Genomic DNA, 25,882 nt, shown 5'->3' on the forward strand with positions numbered 1-25,882 from the left:
GAGAAATGGTCATCTTATTGCTTGTGATGGAGATATTCACAAATGCCTTAACAATACTAATATTCAAGTCACAAAACTTAACCAGTTGGAATGTACACTAGAAATAAGGATGGACCACTCTTCAATGAAATTCAGGTCACGATTAAGTTATGTGTGTAACCAATAAAAATCTGAAGCTTGAAAATTGGGTTAAGGTGATTTCATATTTTTCAAGTTTCTAATTTCTCTAACATAAGCAAAAGATTCATTGTACACTTCAAATTATTTCCTTTAATAATTTTTAATTGCAGTAGCTAGAATACAATGATAGACACATTAAGAGACAAAACAACATGAATCAGGTATAACATAACAGAAGATAATACAAATGAACTCACTGACACTCAAGATAGTGGAATTACCAGACATAGACTTTAAAGAATTATTTGTATTATGCATGTGAAAATTATAAGCTGAATTTAAATATTTCAATTTTTTTTAATTTTTATTTTTTTAATTTTTATTTATTTTTTATAGTCAAAGAGAGAGAGAGGGGCAGGGACACAGGCAGAGGGAGAAGCAGGCTCCATGCACCATGACCCGACGTGGGACTCGATCCCGGGTCTCCAGGATCACACCCTGGGCCAAAGGCAGGCGCTAAACCACTGCGCCACCCAGGGATCCCTGAATTTAAACATTTCAGCAGGAAACTACAAACTATTAACAGGGACATTTAAGATTTGAGAAGCAGCTGGAAAATTTGGAGCTTAGGCATAACACAAAACCCAAGAACTCAAAGCCAGTTTAGACATAACTAAAAAGAGCATTACTGGAGATTGATTAGAAGAAACAATGATGAATGAAGCAAGGAGAATTGGAAGGATACAAAAGAGAGAAGAAAGAGTAAGATGAGACCTATAGCCTGGGTGGTGCAGTGGTAAGCATCCAACTCTTTGTTTCAGCTCAGGTCATGATCTCAGGTTATGAGACAAGCCTCACATCAGGCTCTATGCTCAGCACAAAGTCTGTTTAAGTTTCTCTTCTCCCTTTGCCCCTTCCCCCATGCACTCATGCTTTCTGTCTCTCAAATAAATAAATAAATCTTAAGAACAAAATAAAGTGAGAGAATTTTTACAACGTGAGTGAAGAATGTCAGAAAAGCAATATTTGAAGAAATAATGGCCTTTGGATTTGATGAAAGACGCTGATTCTCATATTGAAAGAGCTCAACAGACCTCAAGCAGAATGAATAAGAAATCAACATTTGGACCCCTCATAACATTTCATTAAAAAAAGAAAAAAATCAATTTTAAAGAGATAGAGATGAACTTCAATAGAACAATGATAAGATAGATGAATGGCTTCTCAACAGCAACAATGAAAGCGAGGTGTTGAAGTGACAGTGTCAATGTGCTGATAAAAAGTGAATGCTAAATTAAAGCCATATAGTCAGCAAAATTATACCTCAGGAATTGAAGTGAAATGAGGACTTTATTGGGCCAAAAAAAGCCAAGAGAACACAATAAAAATAGACTCCTACTTAAGAAAATCCTAAAGGATGTTCTTAAAACAAAAGAAAATGGCCACAGATAGAAGATTGGAGATGCAAGAAACAGGAACAGTGAAAAACGACACATGTGGAATTACTGTGTTGTACATCTAAAACAAATGTAACATTGTGTCAACTATATGCAAAGTTTATTTTTTAAATGAATCACTGAAAAAGAAAAGAAAATGGTAAATGTATCATTAAATATGAATAAACATTGATTATATAAAATAATATTTATCAAAATTGACCATATAAATCAATTCTCTAAATTTCAAAGTACTGGAATCGTAAAGTGCATATTCTTTGGCTGAAATTCAAATGAGACAGAAATGTTTATCAAAAGATAACTAGAAAATCTCCATATATTTGGAAATTAAGAAATTACTTTCCAACAAGCTTTGATCCAATAGATTTCAAATCCATTGATAATTCTTCATTTATTATTTAAATCATTTATTATTATGTGATTATAAAATTATAATTTTTCTTACTTTATCATTCTTCCTTTATTAGTTAACATTATACTGTAAGGAAGAATTTTCCCCTCCCACCCTTTGTCATTTATTTATTCATATTGGTAAAAACTTTTGCTGTAATCAATATTACTTAAGTCATTACTGTACTTAATTATTTTTTATGCTCAATTGTCCTAGATTATTTCATGAGAACTCCTCTTAATATGTACCATCAGTTTTTGAGCACTTACTTTCTGGCATGAATTATGCCAGATTCACCTTTTATTTTCCATGCCCCAATTCTGAAATCAGTAGTCAATAAAAGGAAACTTTGTTCTTTTTAGTGGTCTATTATTTTATAAAACCAGATATGGAATCTAAGTATGCTCATTGCTACTCAGACATTTTTGCTCCTATATGTCTATGCCTTTAATCCCAATCCAGTAATGCAAGATTCTTCTGACACTTTCCTAATTCCTTGTTATTCCTCATTTTTCTCACAATAAGCAATTTGGTCTCCAAATGCATCTATTTATTTTTTCATTTATTTATTTAATTTCTTATTTATATTTTTAAAAATCCTACAATACAACAAATTCATTTCAGAATATCTAGCCTCATATCAGTACAATAAGTAAAATGCTATTTTAAAATTGTTATTACAATTTTTTTTTGTCTTTAGAATGTTTCCCACCAAGTGTATGTAACCAAAGCATTGTGTTCAAAATGCTAGGATTCATTTGAATTTTTTTCTTCTGTTGGTTCTGTTACCAATTGTTCATAGTTAGGGATTTTTTGGTTTCTGTATACACTCAATATTGATGTACCCCACATTGTTGACTTTATTTTTAATGTGTAAAACCTTAATATCATGTTCCATACCATATGATTTCACTCATATGTGGAATTTAAGAAACAAAACAAACAAAGGTAGAAACAAACAAGCAAAGGTAGAAAATGAAAGAGAGAGTTAAAGCAAGAAACAGACTTTTAAGTATATAGAACAATCTGAGGGTTACTAGAGGGGAGGGCCAAGGGACAATGGGTTGAATAGGTGTTGGAAATTAAGGAGTGTATTTGTGATAAGCACAAGGTGACATATGGAACTGTGGAATCATTATATTGTACGCCTGAAACTAATATAACACTGTGTGTTAACTAACTAGAATTAAAATAAAAACAAATATATATCATGTTCCAAAAGTCAAAACTACACAAATATCAGAGATATGTCAGGCTTTCTTCTATCTATTGGTTAACCCACTCACTAATTTCTGAAGTATATTGCTGGAGATTATTTTTGCAAAAAAAAAAAAACCCACACATATATTGTTTATCTTTTCTTAGATAAAAGATAAAATACTACATACATGTTAACACATTGACATTTTTCACTTGATAGTATGTCCTGGAACCACTCTATATCAACTCATAGCAAGATGGTAGATGTAAACTGAAATATCATGTATATGGCCAGAACATTGCATTTAAAAGCCAAATTTCTTCTATTTTTCACACCTGCTAGTACTGTACTGGATAGGTACATCATAATTTATTTAACCAATCTCCTGTGTGGTATGAGCATTTGAAGTTGTTTCTCATATCTTGTAATTACTGAGAATTCCACCAAAAATAATCATTTGCATATCACTCTGCATACTTCTCACTCTGTATATGTTTCATACTTTTGGAAATTTAGTTTCAACAAAAATTCCTAACAAAAATTCCTAATTTACCAAGAGGTAAATGTATACATAACAATTAGTAAGGAGTTGAGCCATTTTTCATTCCTACTAGCAATGTAAGAGACCCCGTTTCCCCAAAGCCTTGATAAAAAGTGTATTTTCAAACTTTTAAAATTTTGCCAATCCAATAGGTGCAAAATATCAACTTAGTTTCATTTTGCATCTACTTTATCATGAAAGAAATTGAGCTTGTTTTCTTATGTTTAAAATGCCATTGCTAAATTAGTTATATGCAAAGTGTACCTTTTGCTAATTTTTGTTTTTTAATCGTTTTCTTTCTCAATTTCAATATCTCTTGATACATCACATATAATAAACATTTTACATGTTATAAGTGAAAATATTTTTTACTGTGTTTACTATTTGCTATCACTTATGATGCATCTGCCATGCAGAATTGTTCCTTTTTGCAGTTCATTTTATCACTCAGATTTCATTTCTATGTTGCGTGATTGTATAAATTCTTGCCCCACACTCAGGTTAGATAGTAAATCACACATATCTTGCTCATTGTTTACATTAGGTCTCCAATACATTTGGAGTTTATTTTTTGTATGTGGAATTTATTTTGTACGTGAGATATGCATTCGATTTTATCTTTTTCTGAATAATCATTCAGTTGCTTCATGCTGTTTATTTAAAAGGTTTATGTAGTCTGTAACTTACAATGCCACCTGTATAGTATATTAAACTATCTTCCATACCTGGGCTTATTTTTAAAGTTTATGTTGTATTCCAATAGTTTGTCCATTCATGTGCCAATTCCCCACTGTTTTAATTATGAAGATTCCATAATAAATACTGTCAACCCATATGGTTCATCTTCACTCATAACTCTTATCTTTTAGAGCTTGCCTAGGTATTCTGGAATGTTTAATTTTCCTTATGAACTTTTACATTAAATTTCCTATTCCCATTTCAAAATCCTGTTTGTATTTTGATAGGGGTCTCTTTAAAATTATGAAATAATCTAGAAAGACGGTAACTGAAGTCTAAAAAAAAAAATACTTTCTTTAATCTATTTACTAATTTAAATTATGGCCAGTCTGTAACTTAAACTTTACAGCCAAGTTTATCATATGGTCACTTTCATGTCTTCCTTATTGCCATTTATATTTCATCTCACAAGAATTAATTTTGTAGGGCAGCCTGGGTAGCTTAGCGGTTTAGCACCGCCTTTGGCCCAGGATGTGATCCTGGAGACCTGGGATCAAGTCCCACGTCAGGCTCCCAGCATGGAGCCTGCTTCTCCCTCTGCCTGAGTCTCTGCCTCTCTCTTTCTGTGTCTCTCATGAATAAATAAATAAAATATTTTTTAAAAAGAATTAATTTTGTAGCTCTCTTTACTGAAGCTGTTCTCTGCAAATTCATTAGTGACTTCTTAATTATCTAATTCATCAGTTCTCAAACTTTTTGATCTCAAGATATCTTTACACATTTAAACTATTGAAGGCTATAATTTATATATAGAGATATATATATTTAACTATAAACTAGATATAGTTTATTATATCTATATCTATAGTTTATAGTTTATTTAAACTATATATATATATCTCAATATTTATTGTCCTAGAAATTAAAATTGAGACTTTTTTTATGTATGAATTTATTTAAAAACCAAGAAACCTATTATATGGTAATATAAATAACATAGCTCTTTGAAAAATAGCTGCATTTTCCAAAAAAAAAAAAAATGAAGTTAGTGAAGAGTGACATTGTCTTAGACTTTAAAAATCTCTTTATCGTCTGACTTCATAGAAGACAGCAAGATTCTCTGCTTCTGCATCTAATCTGTCTCAGTGAGTTGCTTTGGTTGAATTATGTGAAGAAAATACATATCCTCATATAGATAGGTAGCTTCAATACAAGAAAGTATTTTAATAATGTTTTCAGATAACATTGGACATTTCCTTTGATACTCACTGAAACCCAGTATGTTCTTTAGTTTCTTAAATTTAGTTGCAATATGTGCTTAGAAACCATATCACTGATTTGTTTCATATACTGTTACATTAAAAGCCACTAATTTGTCTTGCGCTTTGATATTTTACCCAAGATTTATCTTGTAACATCAAGCATAGATCAGTTAGAAAATATTGGTTCCCTGAGTTATGCAGATTTCTCAAATATTAATACAATATCAAAAAATCGCATGCATTAGTAATCCCTACCAATCTTACCAGAAAAGTCTCTAAATATTGGAGAAGTGTCAAACTCCCAGGGATGTGTCCAAGTTTTCCAAATTTCCAATATTCACTTGAGAGCTCAAATTTTATCATTAGCGGTAAATACCATCTGTCTTTTTCCCTGACATGACGAGTTCAACACATCCATTTTTAAGAAACTATCTGCCAGGGATGCCTGAGTGGCTCAGCGGTTGAGCGTCTGCCTTTGGCTCAGGGAGTCCAGGAGTCCAGGATTGAGTCCCACATCTGGCTCCATGCAGGGAGCCTGCTTCTCCCTCTGCCTGTGTCTGTTCTGTCTCTCTCTCTCTCTCTCTCTCTCTCGGTCTCCCATGAATAAATAAATAAAATCTTTTTTAAAAAGGAAAATATCTGCCAAATATCCAAGTATGAATAATGCTAGTGTGTCTGGCAGTCATTCTTTCAAGGAAAAATATTGTATCACAGGAAAAGGGTCTAGTGCATCCTCCAACTCTAATGACTGCATAAGTATTTTTCCTCAAAGTAACCATCTTATATCAGTATGCAGCAGAAGTACTCTATGTATACTTTCATTTCATCACATGGATTAATGAAAGTAAAAATTTAGTAAAATTAATATTTTTCACTGCTTCACTAAGGGCATTCTTAAATAAAACTTGTCTTTTTTCCTTGAAAGTGTGTGGTGGTGAGCAAAACAATGATTACCTGTACAATTTGGTGTCATGAGTCTTGCTCATGTTAAGGCACCAGTAGTTTTACCCACTATTATTTGGTACCATCACCAAAAGTGTAAACACAGAAAAAACAGCAAATAACACAGTAAATATTATTATGGAAGCAGTTTTGATGTCACCATATCATTGAAAAAGTCTTAGAGACACCCAGTTATTCATGGGCCACACTTTCTAAGAGCTGTGTTTCCAATTTTAGCTTCTTCTGTGGCATTTTGAAGCTGTTGACAATGCTTTCCTCATAATTCTCTCTTCCTTGGCAAGCTATGACATCATTTTTCTTTGGTTTTCTTCACTCTTACCTTTCTGTCTGCTGTTATTTATTCTCTTCATTTTCTGCTTTACTCTCACTCTTCCCCAAGATTCTCTTCTTTCCAGTTGCTTATACAGTTTTCTTGGTTTACTTCATCCACAGAAAAAATTAAAATTGATCTACTGTTGACTCTCAAGTAAGCATTTCTATTTCTATCCAGATTATATCCAGATCTCTAGTTTCAGATGTATAGGAGTATAGAGATGAATGTTGGACATGTATCTCAAACGCCATCCTGCCAAATTGCACTCAAAACCTTCCCCCATCTCAAGTTTTTCTTCACCCATTTTTGTTTCTCAAGTGAACAGCAACATCTCCCATTTACCCAAAAAGGAAACTGAGAATCATTTTAGAATTCTTCTCTCTCTCCCCATGGCAGATCAACACAACCTATCCTCAACATTCCTTAATATTTTTCACATTCCAGTCACTCCATTTACTCATTTGATTTCTTGATTTATGTCTTTTTTTTATTTAAATTCAAGTTAGTTAACATATAGTGTATTATTAGTTTCAGGGTAGAATTTACTGATTTCTCAGCTGCATATAATACCCAGTGCTTATTATATCAAGTGCCCTCCTTAATGCCCATCATCCAATTACCTCATTCTCTCTGCTTGTTAAGCCTTAATTGTTAACCATTTATGCATTCACATCTCCTTCTCTCCTACCTCTGTGAAAGGAATGATTCTCACCATACCCAAATCACATCTTCACTTCCCTAAGTAAGGCAGGTACACCCATGATAAGAATAATAGTTCTTCTCCAAATCTCCATGTTCAATTACTCAGAGAATTCCTTCAAACCTGGCTTTATTTTTATATCATTTTCTCCGTGCTTTCTTTATTGTGTGCTTTGACATTTTAACCACCTTGGTTTTCTCATGTTGGTTCACCCTTCTCCTTTGGCCAGGGCAATTTTCTATTGCTATGCGAAATTCTCTACTGTATTAGTGATTTAGTTATTTTGATATGCAGTAAGGTACTGCCTTAAGGAATTTTGTCCACTCTCATGACTCATTAGTAGCCATGGTTCACAAATTTAATGCCTTCCAAATATCTCCTCTATCTCATTTTGCAACCTCTGAAACAATTTTCACTTTAAGTCAGTGGTTCTGACCTAGGTCTATGAATAAAATTCATGGTATCTATAAACTAAAACTTAAAAAAAATTAAGTGTGACATATACAGTAAAGTACACAAATCTTGTGTATAGCTTAATGAATTTCTACAGATGTATTCACCACTGCAATGAACACACAGGAAAAGATAGAGAACATTCCAAATATCCAGAGGATGATCTGTTGCCTCCTTTCTGTAATCTCCTTTGGGTAACCAATATTCTGACTTCTAAAACCACAGATTAGTTTTGCCTATTTGGAACATCATATAAATGGAAGCACATAATATATACTCTTTTATGTATTCTTTATCAATAGTTCTTTTTCATTGTCACATAGTGTTCCATTATATAAACATTTAAAAATGAATTTATCTTGTTAATATTGGTGAATATTTGGTTTGTTTCCAGTGTTTGGATATTATAAATAAAGTTGCAAAGAACTGGAGTGTCCATGCTTTTTAGTGAATAAAAACATTCAATTCTGTTGCTATTTTAACCAAAAGAGAAATCTGAGGATCATTTTAGACTTATTCAGTGTATATTGTCAAAGGTTTTTCCAAACCACTCGTGTCCATTTACAAAACCATCCACAAAACAAGAGGTGAAAGAAATATAATGTAAGAAGTATAAGAAAAAATAAAGTTTTTGCCAAAAATTCATATTTTTGGTCTTAATTGTGGGCCAACACACACATTTTCTATTAGGGTCAGGTAGGAAATATTTTAGAATTTGTGGGCCATTTATGGTCTCTGTTGCATATGTTTTTAACAACCTTTTAAAATGTAAAATAATTCTTAGTCAATACAAATACAGTCTGTAGGCCAAATTGGGCCCGTTGAGTCCCAGTTTGCTAAACTCTGGTCCTAATAATTAAATTATGTTCTGGTAAGTATGTAGTAATGGTCTCGTTTTAGTAATGATTTTTATATCTCTCATGACTTACAATGTTGAAGATTTTTTCTTCTGTTTGATGAATTTTGATGTTTTCTTTCATATCCTTTGTGATGCATCTTTTTGAAACATTCGCCTATTTTCAATTTAGCTATCTTTCACTAATTGATTTCTCGAGGTCTTTTTTACATTCTAGATTGAGTATTTTTCTGAATAAATATATTCAGAATATTTTCTCTTAGTCTGTGCCTAGTTTTCTACTATTTTAATGAAGTTCACTCTGTCAGTGTTTACTTTAATAGAGATTTTTACATCCAGTGTAAGAAAATTTTTTCTATCCAAAGTTCAAGAGGATAAATCCCTCTGGTTTTGGTGTTGCTTTGTTTTTTCTTAATAGTTTCATGATCTTAGCTTTCACATTTAAGTCTAATAGACATCTTACTTTAATTCTTGTAGTGGTTGGATTTTTTTTTCCCCATTGACTACCTAATTGATTCAACACCACTTATTAAAAAGATTATCCTCGGGGTCACCTGAGTGGCTCAGTTGGTTAAGCATCTGCCTTCGGCTCAGGTTATGGTTCCAGGGTCCTGGGATTGAGCCCCCCACATCAAGCTCCATACATACTGTTTCCTATAGTGGCTTTAGCAATTTACATGCCTACCGACAGTGCACCAAGGTTCCTTTTTCTCCACATCTTTGAAAACACATGTTGTCTCCTGTATTTTTTTTTATTTTAGCCATTCCAATAGGTATGAGGTAATATTTCATTGTGGTTTTGATTTGCATTTCCCTGATGATTAATTATGTTGACCACTGTTTTGTGTACCTGTTGACCATTTATAGGTCTTCTTCGGAAAAATGTCTATTCGGGTTTTTTGTCCATTTAAAAAACTTTTTAAATAAGTTGTTTTTTATTTTGAAATAATTGTAGATTCACATGCAGTTCTAAAAAATAAGAAAGAAATTCTGCATACTCTTTTTTAAGTTTTCAGCATGGTAACATCTTCCTTTACCCATTTTTTAATTGGGTTGTTTTCCTGTTATTGAATTATATGAATTCCTTACATATTTTAGATTTTAACCCCTTATCAGATACATGGCTTACAAATATTTCCTCCCACTCCTTTGGTTGCCTTTTCATCTTTTGATTGTTTTCTTTGCTATGAAAAAGCTTTTTAGTTTGATGTAGTCCCATTTATTATTGCATTTGTTGTTTGTACTTTTGGTATCACATCCAGAAAAATCTTTGCCAACACTGAAGTCAAGGGACTTTTTCCTTATGTTGTTTTTCTAGGACTCGTGTACTTTTAGGACTTACATTTAAGTCTTTAATCCATTTCAAGTTAATTTTTGTGAATGGTGTTAAGATTAGGGTACAATTTCATTCTTCTGCATGTGAATATGCAGTTTTCCCAGTATTATTTCTTGAACAGACTATCCTTTCCCCCATTGAGTATTCTTGGCTCCCTTGTCAAATATTTGTTGAAGATATATGCATGGGTTTATTTCTGAGCTTTTGATTATGTTCCATTGGTCCATGTGTCTGTTTTTACACCAGTACCATAATGCTTTGACTATAATAGCTTTGTAGTATGGTTTAAAATCAAGAAGTATAATGCCTCCAGCTTTGTTGTTATTTCTCAAATTACTTTGGCTGTTTGGTGTCTTTTCTGGCTCCATACAAATTTTGGCATTGTCTTCTCTATTTTCGTGATAAGTGCCATTCAGATTTTGAAAAAGAGTTTCATAGAATTTATAGATGGCTTTGGGTAGTATGAACATTTTAACAATATGAATTCTTCCAATCCATGAGCACACATATATTTCCACTTATTTATGTCTTCTTCAATTTCTTTCACCAGAGTCTTACAGCATTCAGTGCACAGATCTTTTTATGAAATTGCTTAAACGTGGAATGCCTGGGTGGCTCAGTGGTTGAGCGCCTGCCTTCAGTCTAGGGTGTGATCCTGGAATCCCAGGATCAAGTTTCACATCTGGCTCCCTGCATGGAGCCTGCTCCTCCCTCTGCCTGTGTCTCTGCCTCTCTCGCTCTCTGTGTCTCTCATGAATAAATAAAATCTTAAGACAAAACAAAACAAAAAACAAATTAAACATATTCCTAAGTATTTTATTGTTTTGATAAGACTATAAATGGGATATTTTTCTTTATTTTTTCTTCAAATAGTTGTTAGTGTATAAAAATGCAACTGATTTCTGTATGTTGATTTTTTTGTAACCTGAAAATGTATTAGTTTATTAGTTCTAATAGTTTTTTTGGGAATGTCTTTGGAATTTTCTTTTTTTTTAAGATTTTATTTATTTATTCGTGAGAGACACACAGAGAGTGGCAGAGACATAGGTGGAGGGAGAAGCAGGCTCCCTAAGAGGAGCCTGATACAGGACTCAATCTCAGGACCCTGGAATCATGCCCTGAGCTGAAGGCAGAGGTTCAACCACTGAGCCACCCAGGCGTCCCAGTCTTTGGTATTTTCTATATATACAATCATGTTAGCTGTAAACAGAGACAATTTTACTTTTTCCTTTCGGATTTGGATTCTTTTTATTTATTTTTTTGCCTAATTGCTCTGGCTAGGACTTTCAGTGCTATAGTGAATAAGAGTAGTAAGAGTATGCATCTTTGTCTTGATTCTGATCTTAGAGGAAAAGCTTTCAACATTTCACCGTTGAGTATGTTAGCTATAGGCTTGTTATATACGGTCTTTATTATGTTGAGATACATTCCTTCTATACACAATTTGTTGAGAGTTTTTATTATGAGAGAAAGTTGAATTTTGTAAAATACTTTTTCTGCATTTTTCTTTTATCTCTATTGAGATAATCATATGATTTTTACCTTTCATTCTACTAATGTGTAATACATTAATTTGCATATGCTAAATTATTTTTAATACCAAGGATAAATCCCACATGATCATGGTGTATGCTCCTTTTATTGTGCTGTTGAATTTAGTTTGCTAGGATTTTGTTGAGGATTTTTGCATATATAGTCATCAAAGCTATGGATCTGTAGTTTTCTTTTCCTGTAGTGTCCTTATGGCTTTAGTATCAGGGTAATGCTAGCCTCAAAAGTTTGGGAGTGATCCTTCTTTTTCAAGTTTTTGGAAGTATTTCAGAAAGATTGGCAGGATAAAAATAATACAAGAACAAATAAGTCTACTTTGCCTGATATAAGTATTGCTCTGACTTTCTTTTGACATCTACTTGCATGATAAATATTATTCCATCCCCTCACTTTCAATTTGCAAGTGCCTTTATGTCTAAAATGAGTCTCTTGTAGGCAGCACATATATGGGTTTTGGGTTTTTTGTCCATTCTAACATCTTGTGTCTTTTGATTGGAGTGTTCAGTCTATTTACATTCAGATAATTATTGATAGGTATATATTTATTGCCATTTTATTACTTGTTTTGTCATTGTTTCTGGAGATTTTTTTCTGATCCTTTCTTGTCTTTATCACTTTTTGTCTCTCCTTTCCACTCAAAGCGTCTCCTTTAATATTTCTTGCAGGACTGGCTTAATGGTCATGAACTCCTTTAATTTTTGTTTGTCTGAGAAACTCTCTCTCTCCTTCGATTCTGAATGATAGCCTTGCTGGATAGAAGATTCTTGGCTGCTGATTCTTCCCATTCAGCACTTTGAATAATATATCATTCCACACCCTTCTGGCTTGCCAAGTTTCTGTAAAGAAATCTCCAACTAGACTTATGAGTTTCTCCTTGTAAGTTAAGGAATTCTTTTGTCTTGCAGCTCTTAAGATTTTTCTGTATCATTTTGTTTTGCAGATATAATTACAATATGCCTTGGTGTGGGCCTGCTTTGTTGATTTTGATGCAAGTTCTCTGTGCCTCCTGAATCTGGATGTCTGTTTTATTCTTCTTTTACAAGATTGTTTCGGCTATTCTGGGTCCTTTGCATTTTCATATAAATTTTATAAGCAGTCTGTCAATTTTTTTAAAAAATAAGGCATCTAGGATTTTTATTAGAATTGTATTGAATCTGTAGATCATTTTGTAGAGTATTTTCATCTTAACAATATTAAGTCTTTCAATCCATTAAAGCCAGATATCTTTCCATGTATTTAGAATTTCATATATTCTTTATTTTCTGTAAGGATTTTTTTTCCAGTTTTCAGTGTACCAGTCTTATACTTCTTTTGTTAAATTTATTCCTAAATATTATATTATTTTTAAATATTAATGAAATTAGAATTGTTTTATTCACAGATTGTCCATGCCTATTATATACTATTTCAATTTATTATTTTATATTGATTATGTATCCTGAAGACTTGCCAATCTCATTTCCTAGTACAATATCATATAACTGTCAAATACAGGTGGTATTACTTCTTTTAAATCTGGATGACTTTCATTTCTTTTTCTTGCCTAAATGCTTTACTTAAAACTTCAGGTATAATATTAATAAACAGAAGTAATAAAAGCATACTTATGTTGTTCCAATCTTATGAGAAAAGTTTGCAGCCTTTGAGAATGAAGTATGATATTAGCTGTAGGTGTTTTGTAGATGTTCTGTCTAAAGTTAAGGAGTTCTTCTTTTATTGTATGTTCACTATTTTATCATAAAAATTCATTGGATTTTGTCCTTTGTCTTATTAATATGGCATGTTGTATTAATCGATTTTCATATACTGACACAACCTTGCATTCCTTGAGTAAATCCTATTCAGTCATGAAATATAATCATTTCTATGTGGTTGGACTTGGTTGACTAATATGTTGTTGAGGAATTTTGTGCCTATATTAGTAAAAAGTATGCCTTTGTGGTTTTCTTTTTGTATGATATATTTTTCTGTTTTTGGTCCCAGGGTAATCTTGGCTTCATAAAATTAGATTGGATATTATCTTTCCTTTTCTATTTTTTTGGAAGAGTGTTTGAATGGTACTAATTCTTCTTTAGACATTTGATAAAATTAACCAATGAAGCCATCTGAGCCTGGGAATACTTAGACAGAAGGTATTTTTTAAGTTTTTATTTAAATTCCAGTTAGTTAACATACATTGGAATATTAGTTTCAGGTATACAATGTAGTGATTCAACACTTCCATATATGAAGTGCTCATCACAGTAAGTATGCTCCTTAATCCCCATTACTTATTTCACCCTTCCCCTCTCCCACCTCCCTTCCAATAACCATTGGTTTGTTCTCTATAGTTAAGAGTCTGTTTCTTGGTTTTCCTCTCTTTTTCCCCCCATGTTTGTTTTGTTTCTTAAATTCCACATATGAATGAAATCATATGGTATTTGTCTTTCTCTGACTGACTTAACTTCACTTAGCATAATACTATCTAGTGAGAATGTTTTTTCTTTAATGACAAATTGAACCTCTTATTACAGGTCAGATTTTCTTTCTTCCTTTCTTCCCTTCTTCTTTCCTTTCTTCTCTTCTTTTCTTTCTCTTTCTTTCCTTTCTTTCTTTCTTTCTTTCTTTCTTTCTTTCTTTCTTTCTTTCTTTCTTTCTTCTTTCTTTCTCTTGATAGTTGACATGTTCATAGGAATTTGTCCATTCCTATAGATTTTCTAATTGGTTGGCATACAATTAATTTTAGTATTTCTTTATAATCCATTTCACTCCTATCATATCCTTCTTTTATTCATATTTCTGATAATTTTTATCTTTACTTTTTATTCTGGTAAATCTAGTTAAAGTTTTTCAGTGTTGGAGATCTTCCCAGAGAACCAACATTTGCTGTTTTCCATTTTATCCTAAAGGCTATTGCCATTTCCTAAAGGAAATGCTTGCTAGCAACAAATTACTTAGCTGGAAACATCAAATTTCTCTATCATTTTTAAAGAATAACTTTTCTGGACATAGTATTATTGGTTGGCAATATTTTTATTTCATGATTTTGAATATGTCATCCAACCATCTGGACTCTGTAGTTTTTGGTGGGAAATTAGACTTATTGAAGATCCCTCATATTTGATAAGTTGCTTCTCTTTTGTAGCTGTCAAGATTCTCTCTTTGTCTTTGGATTTTGACAATTTCATTATGTTTCTTGGTATGACTCTCTTTAATTTAGTATGCTTGAAATTCATGGAACATCTTGGATGTGTAGGTGAATGTTTTTCTTCAAATTTGAGGATTATTTTGCCATTATTTCTTCAAATAGTCTTTCTGCTTTCTGTCTCATTTATGTTTTGGGGACTCCCATTTTTCATATGTTGATGGTGTCTCACAGGTTTATGAGGCTCTCTTCCCTTCCTTCATTCTTTATGCTTTCTGTTCTTCAGAATGCCTTATCTCAATTGACCTATGTTCCTGTTTACTGATTCTTTCTTCTGCCAGTTCAGATTTGTTGCTGAGCATCTCTAGTTAATGTTTCATTTTAGTTATTATAGTTTCAAATCCATAATTTCTATTTAATACTATTTTATGATTTCTGTGTCTTTATTGATATTGTCTATTTGATGAGACATTATACTCATACCTTTCTTTAGTTCTTTAGACAAAGCATCCTTTATTTCTTTGAACATAGTTAAAATAAAGTCTTCATCTAATAAGTTAACGGTCTGTAGTTTCCCCAGAAATAATTTCTTTTGATTCTTTTTTTTCCTTGTATGGTCCATATTGTTTTTGTGCATGCATCACAAGTTTTTTGTTACAATCTATACGTTTTGCTTTACTTAATACTTTTTTAAAAGATTTTATTTATTTATTCATGAGAGACACAGAGAGAGAGGCAGAGACATAGGCAGAGGGAGAAGCAGGCTCCTTGCAGGGAGCCCGATGCTTGACCCGGGATCATGCCCTGAGCAGAACGCAGACGCTCAACCACTGACCCAATCAGGCGTCCCTAAATGTTTTAAATAATATAACACCTTCAAAAATCTGTTTCTTCCCCCTCCTAAGAGTTTTATCTTCTTGCTGTTAGTAATTGCTGCTGATTTTTCCTTTTGTTACTATCCTAAACTAACTCTATAAAGTTTGTATTCTTTGTTGAGTGTGGTCACTAAAGTTTCTACTAAGTTAGCTAAGTGATTAGCTTATAATTTGAGGATTTCCTTAAATAACAGGACCACCATCTCTCAAACTTTATTGAAGGTATGTGTGCATATGGAACATGTCTTTATATATATATTATATATGTAATATAAAATATGTAAATATTTAATATTATAAATATATAATATACTATATAATATATCATATATATTAAATATATCATGTGTCATATATAATATATTGATATTAAATATAATATATTATATTAAGTATATATAATATATATTTTTTATTGAAGTTCGATTTGCCAACATATAACACCCAGTGCTCATCCTATCAGGTGCCCTCCTCAGTGCTCATCACTCAGTCACCCCATCCCCCTGCCTGCCTCCCCTTCCACTACCCCTTGTTCACTACCCAGAGTTAGGTGTTTCTCATGCGATGTCACCCTCTCTAACTTTTCCCACTCATTTTCCCTCCTTTCCCCTATAAATCCTTTAACTACTTCTTATATTCCCCGTATGAGTGAAACCATATACTGATTGTCCTTCTCCGATTGACTTACTTCACTCAGCATAATACCCTCCAGTTCCATCCATGTTGAGCAAATGGTGGGTATTCATCCTTTCTAATGGCTGAGTAATATTCCATTGTATATATAGACCACATCTTCTTTATCCATTCGTCTGTTGATGGACATCGAGGCTCCTTCCACAGTTTGGCTATTGTGGACATTGCTGCTATAAATATTGGGGTGCAGGTGTCCTGGTGTTTCACTGCATCTGTATCTTTGGGGTAAATCCCCAGCAATGCAATTGCTGGGTCATAGGTTAGCTCTATTTTTAACTCTTTGAGGAACCTCCACACAGTTTTCCAGAGTGGCTGCACCAGTTCACATTCCCACCAACAGTGCAGGAGGGTTCCCCTTTCTCCACATCCTCTCCAACATTTGTTGTTTCCTGTCTTGTTAATTTTCCCCATTCTCACTGGTGTGAGGTGGTATCTTATTGTGGTTTTGATTTGTATTTCCCTGATGGCCACTGATGTGCAGCATTTTCTCATGTGCATGTTGGCCATGTCTATGTCTTCCTCTGTGAAATTTCTGTTCATGTCTTTTGCCCATTTTATGATTGGATTGTTTGTTGCTTGGGTGTTGAGTTTAATAAGTTCTTTATAGATCTTGGAAACTAGCCCTTTATCTGATAGGTCATTTGCAAATATCTTCTCCCATTCTGTAGGTTGTCTTTTAGTTTTGTGGACTGTTTCTTTTGCTGTGCAGAAGATTTTGATCTTGATGAAGTCCCAATAATTCATTTTTGCTTTTATTTCCCTTGCTTTCATAGATGTATCTTGCAAGAAGTTGCTGTGGCCAAGTTCAAAAAGGGTGTTGCCTGTGTTCTCCTCTATGATTTTGATGGAATCTTGTCTCACATTTAGATCTTTCCTCCATTTTGAGTTTATCATTGTGTGTGGTGTAAGAGAATGGTCTAGTTTCATTCTTCTGCACGTGGCTGTCCAATTTTCCCAGCACCATTTATTGAAGAGACTGTCCTTTTTCCAGTGAATAGTCTTTCCTACTTTGTCAAATATTAGTTGACCATAGAGTTGAGGGCCCATTTATGGGTTCTCTATTCTGGAACATGCCTTTAATGCTAAGTCTGGCAGTTTGCAACTCTCCCTTAGCCTTCAATTTCTGCTTGCACAGGGCTTCAAAGTGATCCTTAGATGAGCACTTAGGTCCTCCCTAGATTTTTCTCCAAACTACACACAGCGCCCAACCACATACACATACATACGCATGCTCATGGCCTTCTAGATTCCCAGGAATGTTTTGTAGCTTTGAAAATACCCCTGTGAACATCTCATTCTATTGATTTGCCTTGTAAGTTTTTTGCTCAGCATGTTTTTTAACCCCACTTATTACCACCTCATGCAACTACAATGCTTCACTACTGTCATTGGTTTGTTTTGATAAATTGACACCCAGGTCATTTTTTAACCTCTTTGGCATTCCCTGGAAAACCCCACTTGCAGGGTTTGTTGTATTTGACCTGACTTAGCAGCATTAGTGGATGCTGCTTCAAGATTCTTTATTTTTTGTTGTATGCCCAGTATTGTGGATATTACATTACAAAGACCCTTACTTGTGTCACTTTTCTTTGTAACTATTTTTTTTCGAATTTTATTCTAAAATTAAATTATCAGCACATCACCTGGATACTGTATCAGACTTAGTCTGGGAAAAACGCTGTTTTACTTTACTCTACCTAGAGAATATTCCTTACTCCTAGAGTATGGCTTTACTTCGATCTCAACTAAGGGCCTTGAATATTTATCAAGAGCAGTCCACTATGTTTGTGCAATCTCTAAAATCTCAGCTTAGCCTTCCAGACTTTTGTCGTTATATGCCAGCCACCCAGAAGACTCACCCAGGTTTTACATCTCAGGCCAAAGACATATGAAATTTTATGTAAATTTTAATGAAACTCCTGTGGGCCCTTCCTCTCTTGGGTGGGCATAACACCCAAGTTCAAGTCATCTTTCAGTTCCGAAATATGATTTCTGTCTCAAATTCCCAGCATAAGTGCCACTCTTTGGACTCTTTTTACTCAAAACAGTATCACAATTGCTCATCAGAAGGAAGCTCATATGAATATGGGCTCAAATATAGGCTTCTCTTTTTTTAAAGATTGTATCTCTGCATAGTTTGCTTATCCAATGAGTGTAAATAATTGTGTAATATATTTGGTACAGATTTATTTTCTCCTTTTGTTATTGAATATAATGTCCATATGATAAAATGCATAGGTTATTATATATAGAAGTTGATGAGTAGGAAAAATGATAATTTCCATGAAACCACCAGAAAAAAAATCAGGATTTAAAATAATTCTACACTCAGTAATTGCCTTCATTCACTTTCCAGGCAATACACCCGTTCTGTTCTTTATCACTAACATTTAGTTTTACATATTTCAGACATTCAAATAAAAGCAAATATACATTGCATTCTCATATCTCTTTCATCTTTTCTTCGATATGATTTTGAGTTATATCCATTTTGTTACACTTACTTTTTATTTCTAAGTAACTATCATTACATGAATATACTAGCACTTGTTTATTGAATTACCTCTGGATGGATGTTTGTATTCTTTTCAGTTTGGGATTATTAGAAATAAAATTGGTATGATTAGTCTTGTGCAAAATCTATTTTAGGTCATATGTTTTTATTTCTCTTGGATAAATGCTTCAGGAATGGAATTGCTGGGTCAAAACAAAGATGTAGGTTTTTATCTTTATATAAAAACTACCAAACCACTTTTTAAAGTGGTAGTAGTATTCTGTATTCCCACCAGCAAATGTGTGACTTCTACTTCATCCTCAACCTCATTACCACTTGATATTGCCAATCTTTTAAATTTTGAGCTAATTTTAGACTCCCTTTATATCTTTCATGCTACTTTGCTGAATGTTAACATTTGTATACCCATAGTACAATGATCAAAAACAAGAAATCAACATGCGGTACAGTATAAAGTACATATTTTATTCAAATTTTACAAAATTATCCACTAATGTCCATTATTTGTTTTCCATACCTTATCTAGGATCCCACGTTGTATTTAAGTGAATTAAGTAGCTGTAACTGCATCAAATGAATTCTGATCATTCTTTTTTTCATTTTTATCCAATTCCAAATATTTTCTACTTTTCTTTGTTATGGCTTCTTTGATCTATGGGTCATTTAGAGATGTGACGTTTAATTTCCAAATACATGGAGATTTTCTACCTGTCTTCTGATATTAATTTCTCCTTTGAAAACTTTCTTCTCTGCAGTCACACACTATTTTCTCAATCTCTTATCTTTATTGAGAATTTTAAATGTAAGTCAAAGATCTCTTTTGGATAATATTTACATTGCATTGAAAAATATATGGGTTATTTTTAGGTATTTTTTATTGATTTACAACATAATTCCACAGTGGTAGGAGAACAGACTATATGATTTCAATTTCTTTAGATCATGAAACTTTTTGAGTCTTGTTTTATGTCCCTGGATATATTACTGCATCCCTTGTTAATAGTCTATGGTATCCTGAATAGAATTTGAATCCTTCTATTGTGTAAAATATTGTATAAATCTTAATATGTTTAATTGGTTCACAGTGCTATTTGGGTCTAATATATTCTTACTATTCTGTGCATTCATTCTATTAATTTCTAAGTTTAGTATTGAAAATTTCAACTATACATCTTAATTTATCTATTTTTCCTTTCAATTCTGTTGGATATTACTTCATGTATTTTGGGGCTGTGTTATTAGATGCATATATATTTTTTAATCATTATATCATCCTGGTATCTTAGTTCATCTATAGCTATGTTATCTATTTTCTCTAATAATCATATTTTTAAGTATATGTTATTTGAAATATACATCCACTATAATGTGTAATGCATATCTTTTCATATATATTTCAATTCTTAATTTTTAATATATGTGTTTTTGTAATTAAAGTATATCCTATGTAAGCAGCAAAAAATTTAGTCTCTCTTTTTAAAACTTTTACCCAATTTGATGACCTCTGTCTTTTGATTAGTGTTTAGTTGATTAGAATTTTTTTTAGTTGATTAGAATTTAATGTGACTATTGAGATTGTTATATTTAGGTCTTCATTTTTTATGTTTATTTTCAGTTATCTTATTTATCTTATATTTTTATTGTTCCTTTTTCTTTCCTGCTTTTCTCTTTATGATACAATTAATATGCCATAAAATGTACAATTTAAAAATGTACACTTTAGTAGTTTTTAGTATATTCACAAAGTTGCACACCATCACTACAATTTATTTACAGAACATTTTATGACACACAAAAAAAGTGTATCTATTAGAAGTCATTTGCCATTCCCCCTTCTTATCAAACCCTAGAAACCACTAATCTCCTTTTTGTTTTCATAGATTTGCCTATTCTGGATATTTCTTATAAATGAAATCATACAATATGTGGCCTTTTCTATCTGCCTTCCTTCAAATACTATATTTCCACTTCGTCCATTTTGTAGCATATATCAGCACAGTTGAACCTTGAACAACATAGGGGTTAAGGGTGCCAACCCTCTGTGCAATTGAAAATCCACATATAACTTTGTCTCCTCCAGAACTTAACTACTAATAGCTCACTGTTGATCAAAAGCCTTACCAATTACATAAACAGTCAGTTAACACATACTTTGTGTGTTATACATATTTTATAACATACTCTTATGATAGGAAAGAGAAAAAAATGTTATTAAGGAGACCATGAAGAAGAGATAATGTTATTAAGGAAATCATGAAGAAGTGAAATACATTTATAGTACTGCAGTGTATTTATTGGGGAAAAAAATCCATGCAGTTCAATGTTGTTCAAAGGTCAACTGTACATCATTTACTTTTTTCTGTTTGTTTTTAGCAATTTGTTAAGATATAATTCAGCTATAATACAATTCATCAATTACAGTTCAATAGTTTTTAGTATTTTCATAGATGTGTGCAATTGGCACCACTATCAGTTCTCAAACATTTTCATCACCACAAGGAGAAACTCTATATCTATCAGCACCCCTACTACCCAACCTCCCCATGCCTAGGCAAGGATTAATCTATTATCTGTCTGTATGGTTTTGCCTATTCTGGGAATAGTTGGGACCTCATGCAGTTGTAATTGTATATTATGTGGTCTCATGTACTTGGTTTTTTCACTTCGTAATGATTTTAAGTTTCATCAATACTGAACCATATATCTATAATTTCCTTTCTGTAGCCTGAAAAAGATCTCTCTCTCTCTCTCTCTCTCTCTCTCTCTCTCTCTCTATATATATATATATATATATATATATATATATATACCACTATTTATTCTTTGATTTTTCCGCTGATGTGCATTTGGGTCGCTTCCAGTATTCTCTTATCATGAATAATGCTGCTAAGAACAATTATGGAACTTTATTTTAATAATTTTCAATTCTCTGGGTACATAACTATAGAATCCTTGGGTTGTATTTTAACTGTCAAATTGCTGTTCAAAGGTGATATCCCATTATAAATTCTCATCAACCATATAGAAGAGTTCCAATTTCTTCATATCATTACCAACATTTTTGTTGTCTATACTTATGATTGTACCCATCCTAGTGTGTATAAAAAGTGGTATTTCATTGTGGTTTTGATTTGCATCTCCCTACTAAAAAATGATGTTGAGCATAGTTACTTGTGTATATTGGCCATATATACATATTATTTGAAGAAATATGTGTTCATATTATTTGCCCAACTTTAGACTTACAATTACATTCCGCTGATCTATATGCTTATTCTTCTGTTGGTACCACATGGTCTTGATTATCATTTTTGTAAGAAATTTCAAAATCAAGAAGTGTGAGTTCTCCTTCCGTTTTGGTCTATTTTAAGATTATTTTGACTATTCTGGGTCCTTTGCAATTCCACATGAATTTTAGAGTTGGCTTGTCAATTTCTTAAAAAGTCAGCTAGGATGCTGACAAGAATTGTCTTAACCCTTTAGATCACTTTGGGGAGTATTTTCATCTTAACAATTTTAAATCTGATCCATGGACATGAGCTTTTTTCCATTTATTTAAATTCTTTGTTTCCTTTCAACAATCTTTTGCAGTTTTCAATGTAAAAGTTTTGGATTTCTTCTGTCAAATTTATTTCTAAGTACTTTATTCTTTTCAATACTATTGTAAGTTGAATTTTTTTTAATTTCACTTATTGGATTGTTCCTTGCTGGTGTACAAAAATATACTTAGATTTTATAAATCGATCTTGTATCATGCAATCTTATTAAGTCATTTATAAAGTTGTACTAATTTATTACTGGATTCCTTAGAATTTTCTATATACAAGATCATGACAGGGATCCCTGGGTGGCTCAGTGGTTGAGCGCCTGCCTTCAGTCCAGGGCGTGATCCTGGGGTTCCGGGATCGAGTCCCACATCGGCTCCCTGCATGGAGCCTGCTTCTCCTTCTGCCTGTGTCTCTGCCTCCCTCTCTCTCTGTGTCTCTCATGAATAAATAAATAAAATCTTAAAAAAAAAAAACAAGATCATGACATCTGCAAAGATAGTTTTAATTTCTTGTTTTCCAACCTGGAAGCTTTTTATTTCATTTTCTTCTGCAATTGCCCTCTCTAGAAACTCTATTACAACATTGAAAAGAAGGGGCCAAATTAGACAGCCTTCTTTTGTTTCTGTTCTTGGGATGAAAGCAATAGGTCTTTCACCATTAAGTAACAGGTTAACTGTGGGTTTTTCATAGCATACCTCAAAGATAGTGCAGGTTTGGCTCCAGAAGACCAAAATAAAGCAAGTCAAATGATTTTTTAGCTCCCCTGTGCATATGAAAGTTATGTTTACATGATACTGTAGTATATGAAGTGTGCAATAGCATTATGTTTAAAGAGTAATATACATAATTTAATTAAAAATAACTTATTGCAAAAAAATGCTCATCATCATCTAAGCTTTCAAAGAGTTGTAATATATTTGCTTGTGGAGAATCTCACCTTGGGATTGATGGCTGATGACTGATCAGGGTGGTGATTGCTGAAGTTAGGGTGGTTGTGGCAATTTCTCAAAATAAGACAATGAATTTTGCTGCATCAGTTGACTCATCCATGAATGATTTATCTGTAGCATGTGTAGTGCTATTTGATAGCATTTTACAGACAGTAGAACTTCTTAAAATTGGAGTCAATCTTCTCAACCCCTGACACTGCTTTATCAGATAAGTTGATAAAAATGTTCTAAAAACCTTGACATTTCAACAATCTTCACAGCATTTTCACCAAAAGTAGAGTCCATCTCAAGAAACCACTTTCTTTGCTCATCTATATGAATCAACTATTCATTGAAAGTTTTATCATGAGAGTGCTGCAAGTAAGTCACATCCCCAGACTCCACTTCTAATTCTAGTGCTCTTACTATTTCCACCACATCGGCAGTTACTTCCTGTACTGAAGTCTTGAGCTCTCAAAGTCATCCATGAGGGTTGGAATCAGCTTCTTCCAAATTCCTGTTAATGTTGATATTTCGACCTTTTCTCATGAATCATAACTGTTCTTAATGGCATCTAGAATAGTGAGTTCAAAATTTTTTAAAGTTTTTATTTAAATTCTATTTAGTTAACACACGGTAATATTGGTTTCAGGAATAGAATTTATCAATTCATCACTTACATATAACACCCAGTGCTCATCACAAGTGCCCTCCTTAATATCCATCATCCATTTAGCACATCCCCTGCCCTCCTCCCTTCTTTCCCTTCCCTTATGTTCATCTGTTTCTTAAATTCCACATATGAGTGAAATCATATGGTATTTGTCTTTCTCTGACTGACTGACTTTGCTCAGCATAACACACTCTAGATCCATCCACATCATTTAAATGGCAAGATTTCATTCCTTTTAATTTTTTTAAGATTTTATTTATTGGTTTAGAAAGAGAGAAAGCATGTACATGGGTGGGGGAGGGGCAGAGGAGGAAGAAGAGGGAAAAGCAGCCTCTGTGCTGAGCATGGAGCCCTACAGAGCGCTCAATCCCATGACCCTGAGATCATGACCTGAAACCAAGAGTCAGATGCTTAACCAACTGAGCCACCCATCATCCCAAGATTTCATTATTTTTGGTGATTGAGTAATATTCCATTGTGTGTATATATGTGTGTATAGAAATAGATGATAGATAGATAGATAGATAGATAGATAGATAGATAGATAGATAGATAGATGATAGATAGATAGATCTTCTTTATCCATTCATCAGTTGATGGCAGTTGGGCTCTTTCCATAATTTGGCTATTATTAATAATGCTGCTATAAGTATTGGGGTGCATGTACCCTTTGAATCAGTATTTTTGTAGCATTTGGGTAAATACCTGGTAGTGCAATTGCTGGGTCATAAGGTAGTTCTATTTTTAAGTTTTTGAGGAACCTCCATACTATTTTCCAGAATGGTTACATCAGTTTGCATAGAAATTACTGCTTCTGGTCTCTTCTAGGATTTTAATGGTTTTAGGTCTCACATTTAAGTCTTCCATCCATTTGGAATTTACTTTTGTGCAAGATATAAGAAAGTATTCCAGTTTCATTCTTTTGCATGCAGCTGTCCAGTTTTCCCAACACCATTTGTTGAAGAGGCTGCCTTTTGCCCATCGCATATTCTTGCCTCCTTATCATTGATTAATTGGCCATATAAACATGGTTTTACTTTTGGATTCTCTGTTCTGTCCCATTGATCTATGTGTCTATTTTTGTGCCAGTACTATACCGTTTTGATGACTATAGCTTGGTAGTATATCATGAAATATGGAGTTGTGGAACGTTTAGTTTTGTTCTTCTTTTTCAAGATTACTTTGGCTATTTGGGACTTCATGGTTTCACACAAATTTCATTATTAGTTCTGTGAAAGATACTGTTCATATTTTGATATTGTTGCATTAAATCTGTAGACTGTTTTGGGTTTTATGAATATTTTAACAATACTGGTTCTTCTGATCTATGAGTATGGAATATCTTTCCATTTCTTTGTGTCATCTTCAATTTCTTTCATCAACACTTTATAGTTTTTAAAATACAGGTCTTCCACCTCTGTGATTAAGCTTATTCCCACATATTTTCATTCTTTTTGGTGTGATTGTAAATGGTATTGTTTTCTTAATTTCTCCTTCTGCTACTTCATTATTACTGTATAGAAATGCAATGGATTTCTGTTTATTGATTTTGTATCCTGTGATCTACTGAATTCATTTATCAGTTCTAGTACTTTTTTTTTTGGTGGCATCTTTAACGTTTTCTATATATAGTATCATGTCATCTGCAAACAATGGAAGTTTTTGTCTTTCTTATAAATTCAGATGACTTTTATCTCTTTTTC

The 25,882-nt window shown here is 32.8% G+C and overlaps 1 protein-coding gene across 1 annotated transcript in view; it reads left to right on the forward strand.

The window, feature by feature from the left end:
* HTR2C (5-hydroxytryptamine receptor 2C) overlaps positions 1-25,882 on the forward strand; it is a 165,327-nt gene that overhangs the window by 90,217 nt on the left and 49,228 nt on the right.

The sequence above is a fragment of the Canis lupus genome, chromosome X, assembly GCF_011100685.1.
Source record: "Canis lupus familiaris isolate Mischka breed German Shepherd chromosome X, alternate assembly UU_Cfam_GSD_1.0, whole genome shotgun sequence".
Taxonomy (NCBI): Eukaryota; Metazoa; Chordata; class Mammalia; order Carnivora; family Canidae; genus Canis; species Canis lupus.